Source organism: Saccoglossus kowalevskii, chromosome 5 (assembly GCF_978046115.1).
Source record: "Saccoglossus kowalevskii chromosome 5, keSacKowa6.1, whole genome shotgun sequence".
NCBI classification, from domain to species: Eukaryota; Metazoa; Hemichordata; class Enteropneusta; family Harrimaniidae; genus Saccoglossus; species Saccoglossus kowalevskii.
The window spans coordinates 19,157,127-19,163,271 of record NC_140645.1 but is presented as its reverse complement, the minus strand read 5'-3'; positions in this window follow the sequence as shown (position 1 = coordinate 19,163,271).

Here is a 6,145-nt window from a genome sequence, read left to right as displayed (position 1 = left end):
ACAGCGCACTGCCGATAAATTCAAGTTTTCCAGGTATAGTGTAAAACGAATTTGGAACCGTTACGTCGAAAATGGTACATGTGAAGCAGCAAGACTAGAAACGGGGAGGCCAAAGAAACTCACTGAGAATGACGTCGCCTACTTGGAAAGCCTGAAGACAAACGAACCTTCCATAACGTATAAAGAAATGAAACAACAACTTGAACAGTTTTCACCAACTGTAGTGTCAAAGATGACGATATGTCGCGCAGTGAAGACTGCTTTCACAGGTGGAAAGTGGACGTACAAACGAACAACAAAATCTGCTGAGCAGAGATTCACATTGAGAAATGTACAGTATACCCAGGCATACTTGGACACCATGCATAATATCGATCCATGGCGACTGAAATTTATGGATGAAAGCGGTTTTAGGGTTACCACTACTGCGAATCCTAATTATGGACATGCTTTGGTGGGACAGCGATGTGTACAATTTGCTCGGTACGACCCCAATCCTAATATTACATTAAACTTGCTAAATATGATTGCAGGGGGTGGCTCACATTGAAGTCCTTGATGGAGCTTCAAATTCGATGCACTTCGCAGACTTCATACGGCAGTGTGTAGAGACAGTTGACGAGTACGGTGTACCCGCCCTTCAACCAGGTGACTTCCTAGTGCTCGACAACGCACCAATCCATCACAGTGAGATCGCACAAACGCTCAATATGTGGCTTAATACACAGGGAATAGAAGTCATTTTCACACCAACTTATTCGCCTGAATTTAATCCAGCTGAATTTTGCTTCGGCAAAGTGAAAAAAAAACACTGGAGCGACCCCCACTATCTATACTTGCATACCACAACTTGGGCGTTGCGATTTATTCCGCTGTGGAAGAGGTGTCCGGTGCAGATGTACGCGGATTTTTTGAAGCAACCGGATATTTGTTTGTTCAGTGAAACCTTTGTTTATTTTAGGGGTTGGCAATAGACCATTTTCCGTACACTGCGAGAATCACGCGTTATGCGTGAAATCGAACGTAAAAACAGGACAAACAAAGGTCATAGCGTCGTAGTCGCGTCAAACATCGCGTGGGGTTCGACAAACGCGAAAGTATTTCGGGGACATTTCCATGCTTAATGTGCTGTCCACATTTGATGATAGGCAATTTCGATTAAGTAAGGGTATTCGGAAGCAATATTCTGTCGGGAACAGACATGATGTCTACGTTACGATTACGTAACAACCCGGATACCAAGTTTAATAGCTAGATCAAATACAAAGCTAAACTGCTGCCTGACATCTGGATCATGTTTGACTTTAATTACTACATCCTGTGTACTGTATATTTAATAGCTTAGTGTCTTTCTGAATAAACCAGTTGTGTGTTAACCATCATACTGTAAGCATCATCTTGTACCAACTATCCCTATACTCGCCCACATTTGGTGCTGAGACCAGGATTGTCGTCGAAAACAGAAAACGTTGCAGAGACCGATCAAGTTTATAACAAATTACCATGTCCGACGAAGAACCCGAACAGACCGTGAGAAGGGATGTAGTACAAGAAACCACCATGAAAAGACGCGGTCATCGATGTCAGATGACTAAACAACTCAAGAAAGCTGAGCAGATCCTCGCCAAAGAAAACCCAAGTCAGTCCGACCTAGTTCTGCTAGATACAACGGTGGTCAACATCGAACAACGAATGCAGACCATAGAAAGCCTGGATGATATAATCCTTGCAAATACAACTGATGAAGGTGCGTACAGCAAGCTATTCGAAGATATCGATGACTACCATATTTCCAACAATGAGAGTGTTGCAACTATCAAGCACTATCTTAGAACTAAGTCTCCTGTAACATCTATACCTACTTTACCGGACACCTTAACCAACGGCTCGTCATCGTCACTATACCAGTCAAGTCGGAAAGTCAACCTACCAAAACTGGAATTGCCGAAATTCGATGTTGATTTTATGAAATGGAACGCATTCATTGACACTTTCAATGCAGCAGTAGATCAAGATAGTTCCTTAGAAGATATACAGAAATATCAATACCTAATGGCACAAGTAGAAGGTGAAGCCGCAAAAACAATAGAGGGACTACAACTGAGCAGCGCAAACTACAAGGAAGCGTTACAACTATTGAAAGACCGCTATGGGCAGCCACACAAACTGATTTCATGTCACATGACAGCATTGTGGCAACTACCAAAACCGAACACTACTATTGTGAGTATTCGCTCCTTTTATGATTCGTAAGAAACACATATAAGAGGCCTTAAATCTCTGGGAAAAACTGAAGAAAGTTACGGCGAACTACTAGTTCCTATTGTTCTAGATAAACTGCCCCAAAGTGTGAAAATACAGATTTCACGTGAACATGGCGATAAGGCGTGGACCATAACAGAACTGAAGGATGCTCTTTATAAAGAGATACAAGCAAACCAGGCCGCAATCAACATCGGAAATGAACAATACGATAATCCAATTCCTACTGCCGCTACTCTACATGTGGGGACCAGAGCCAAACCGAAACCGTGTGTGTTCTGCCGGGGATCTCACCTATCGGGAAGATGTCAAGTCGTGTCAGACGATAAGACCCGTATGGAAATACTGGTGAAAAACAAGATATGTTTTAATTGCTTTGGTGGAAAACACAGATCGACTGAATGTTGGAGTAAATTCTCGTGTCGTAAGTGTGGAAAAAGACATCACACATCGATCTGCGATGCCAGTCAAAAACACGGAGAGAATACCCGCACTACCACGGAAACACCAAATACTACACATGTGAACTTAACTCCAACGTCTGGACCAACATTATTGAAAACAGCGATTGGAAATTGTAACGTCTGTATTGATAAATCAACTCGAGAAGCTCTGTTTTGGATAGACGTATATTTATTGACAACTGATGGCGGCCATGCCGTTTAGGTATCCCATAATGCTACAGAGTCATCACTATAGTAACATATCGTGTGATGTCAAAGGTCATGCATAAATAATGATATAGGACATTACATCCCCTTCCTTGTGGATACTAAAAATCTCACAATACAATTTTGATCTTATCGAGTAACGAATAATAACAAACAACAAGAATCACGATGAATGTCAAGAGTTCAAAAGTCTGAGATATACTTTAAATGTTATGAATCGACTAAGCGAATGTCACTAGATTACAAATCAAGTATTTTGCGTGGAACTGGCTTTCTTGACGATCTGCGAAGTGTAGGAGCGGATTTTGTAGAATCATCGCTGTTAGTCAATTTGTGTTCTTGTCCTGGACTGTTCACTTTTACGTTTTCACCGTTGTTAGGATTACTCGTCTTTGGCATATTTATTTGCAATGATGGTGAATTGATGGAGCTAGATTTTGTAGATTGTTGAGGATATACCGGATCGGGTGTGGTGTCATAATCAGTAAGCGAGGGGTTATGATCATCAAAGCTAGAGTTGTTTTGAAGTAATGATCTATCTAACTTCTTATAGAATGATGAGTTTCTTGTGACCGTGTGTTCATCATTTTCAGCAGTAATCATAGAGCCTTTTTTCTGCACTACTGTCATTGGAGTAGGCTCATACACTGTGGAACCTTTGGTTTTGTTGTATGGTCGTTTTACCAATACCTTATCACCTGTCTCTATATTACATGGTTTCACATTTGATTTGTTGTCAGCACGAATCTTGATTTTGTGCTTCTGCAGTGAATCATATTTACGTACGATTTCTGATACCGGGTCAATATCATTTATTTGAGGGAGCTTGTTGCGTATGATACGTTTCAGAAACAAAGTTGCGGGTGATACACTGGTTGTAGCATGAGGGGTTGTGCGGTAGTTTTGTAGAAATATTTGCATTTCTTTTCTCCAATTCTTTCCTTCTGTTTTTGATGCTTTGATCGACTTCTTCAACGTTTTAACAAATCGTTCTACTTCTCCATTGGCTCTAGGCCAAAGTGGGGTTACCTTGCGATGTCTCAGTCCTAGTATCGAAGCAAATTTCTCAAATTCCTCACCATTGAATGGTGGGCCATTATCAGATTTGAGAATTCCGGGAGTGCCAAACATCGCGAATAAGTAGTTGAGCTTTGGTATAACACAACGTGCAGCAGTTGACGATATTGGTTCTACAAATGGATATCGTGAATAGTCGTCAGTCAGTAGAAGTAGCGTTTCACCTTCTGCGTATGCAAAATCTATGCTAACTTCGTCAAATGGATTGTCTGGTAGGATAGACATTTGTAATGGTTCTCTGGCAGGGTAAGCATGATTTGATTTTGGTTTCTACCATTTTGTCCATATACGGGAACCATACTTTCTCACGCATGAGACCTTTTGTTTTCACCATGCCGAGATGAGCTTCGTGAGCTATGTCTACTGTTCGCTCTTGCAGTGCAGCGGGTATTATTATGCGATTTGATTTCAGTACTATGGTATCGGTACAGGTAAGCTCTTCCTTCACTTGTTCATAGCGAGATAATTCAGATAGTGATACTGTTGGTGGAGCTTTGTGCCATTTACCTGATCTAATTGCAGACATAACAGCTTGTAGTGTCGGGTCATTGGAAGTCGCGATCTCAACTTCCTGCAGTGTGATTGCCTTCGGCACAGCATTTTCTGTCACATATGAGATATACTCTTCTGATGTATCGGTAAAATCAGAATCGACAGGATATCTGGAAGCATAGTCTGCTGGGTTTGACGTGCCTGGTTGATATTCAACTATAAAGTTGTACTGTTGCAAGTCCATTAGCCATCGTTCTATTCGCGCGGTGGGTTTGGAAGTTGGGTTGTTGAATAGTGATACTAACGGTTTATGATCTGTGACGATTTTAAACTCTTTTCCATAGAGGTATAAATGGAATCGTTTAATAGACCAATATATCGACAAGGCTTCTCGATCAATTTGCGGATATCTGCTTTCAGTAGGAGTTAGTGGATAGCTAGCGAAGTATAGCGGTGTGACTTCTCCTGTGGTTTCATCTCTCTGGGTTAGAACAGCACCCAGTCCTATGGGACTGCCGTCAACAAATACTGTGGTAGGTTTCGTAGGATCAAAATATCCGAGAGTTGTCTTAGTTGTCAGAGCAGATTTAAGAGATTCAAAAGAAGACTGTTCTTTCTCAGCCCATTGCCATTTAACGTTGTCACAGGTGAGCAATCGGAGCGGTCTGGTGATTATTGCGAAGTCTTTGATGAATCGAGAACAGAATGCAGTGCAGCTAAGTAAACTACGTACTTCGGTTACATTGGTCGGAGAAGCGACTTTTTGTAGTGCTTCGACTTTCTTTGGGTCAGGTGAGATACCCTTTGCGGAGAACACATGTCCAAAGAATAACATACTAGAAGCTCGAAATATACATTTCGATAGGTTGATTGTGAAGTGATTGTTGTGTAGTTGTCTAAATACTTGCTCTAGATGCTTGTCATGTTCTGCTTGATCGATGCCACCGATGTAGATGTCATCACTTATATTTCTAGCGCGAGGTATACCACGGATTGCATCACCGACTATCTTTTGAAATATTTCCGCAGCACACGATAGCCCAAAGTTGAGGCGTTTATATCGATAAAGTCCTATGTGTGTTGAGAATGTGGTCAGGTGTCTCGAGTCTGGATGTAGTGGAACTTGGTGATAGCCCTGATTGAGGTCAATTTTACTGAAAACAGTGCAGCCATTTAAATCTGATATCACGTCATCAATGGTCGGGATTATATGGCGTTCGCGGATGATGGCCTTATTTACTGATCGCATATCAATGCATATTCTAATCTCGTTCGGCCTGTTGGGTTTCAGTACTACAACAATTGGGGAAACCCAGGGCGTTGGACCTTGTGCACGCTCGATGATGTCATCTCTCTCAAGCTGATTTAGTTTCTCTTCAACTTGTTTTCTTACATGGAAAGGAATACGGCGGTGGGGTTGTGCCACTGGTTTTATGTTTTCATCAACATGTATGTGTACTGGTTCACACTTGCATTCACCCATACCTGTGGTTAGATTTGGAAAACTATCAAGGATATCGGGCGATGGGTTGACTTGCGGGTTTTCGACTGCGTTGACTGTTTTGATGAATTTCAATTTCTGTGATGTTTTCCAGCTTAGTATAGAAGTAGATGAACCCTTAGCTACGTGGAATGTTTCAATC